Source organism: Phyllobates terribilis, unplaced genomic scaffold, assembly GCF_046119375.1.
Source record: "Phyllobates terribilis strain yellow unplaced genomic scaffold, ASM4611937v1 Scaffold_13__5_contigs__length_258822181, whole genome shotgun sequence".
Lineage (NCBI taxonomy): Eukaryota > Metazoa > Chordata > Amphibia > Anura > Dendrobatidae > Phyllobates > Phyllobates terribilis.
Window position 1 is genome coordinate 183,342,504 of NW_027362773.1, and position 907 is coordinate 183,343,410.

General features: G+C 38.0%; 1 non-coding gene across 1 annotated transcript; it reads right to left on the bottom strand.

Moving 5' to 3' along the window:
* Positions 1-290: 290 nt before the first annotated feature.
* Positions 291-372, bottom strand: TRNAS-AGA (transfer RNA serine (anticodon AGA)). The gene has a single exon. It is a non-coding gene; the product is annotated as a tRNA-Ser (tRNA).
* Between the last annotated feature and the right edge of the window lie 535 nt (positions 373-907).

The following is a 907-nucleotide window of genomic DNA, read 5'->3' on the forward strand; positions in this document are numbered from 1 at the left end:
CAAAGTTCATATCCCAGTCCATCATTCACGGCAGTGATCTGTGTTCACTGTAAAAAACGAGGATTTGCACCACATACCTGATGGCACCCTCTGAGCTTTGTTTGATTGGTGGTGTGATGCACAAGTGACATCGCACCAGGCTGACTAATCAAAAGAAGATCTACAGATGCTGTTAAGCTGGTTCTACAAATACAATCCAAAGATTACAGACCATTTCCGTGGGGGATAGACTGGGGAATGTGGAAATTGATCTACACAGATAATTCGTCAAAATATTACATGAAGTTAAACGTAGTTGACAGGATTTGAACCTATGCAGGAAGACCCCAATGGATTTCTAGTTCATCGCCTTAACCACTCGGCCACAACTACTCGGATGCTGTTTCATACTTATGAGTTTCACACCTATTCTTAGAGCACCATGATCAATATCAGTGATTATCCTTCTGGAAGACATTTCAGAAAATGGAAGATTTCAATTGGAAACAAAATTCCAGGCCTCACTGAAATGTAAAAATCTGATTTAAAGGTATCATCAATTGGAACCTTTTACAGTTCAAGGTTTATTAAAATTCATAAGGCGGATTTAGAGTGACTTTGTTCCAATCACCTCCTGAAAAAGGCTTTGAAAATGCTCAATAGTTTGAACAGATTCATTTCCCTGCAAAAAGACTTGCTGTTCATATGATCAGGTATGGATCGTCTTTTAACCTCATTAAGTTTACCAAAACGCCAAGGGGTTAACAGAAGTTAGCATATCATTTTTCATGTATATTTTGCTTGCTTTATACTTGCTATACAAGTCAATGAGTAGGTTAGAAAGACCCCTGGAAGGTTCCTGAGTGACGTTCAAAGCATTTTGCGAGCAAAAATAAACTTAAACAAACTAAATTGATGCCAAAAACAA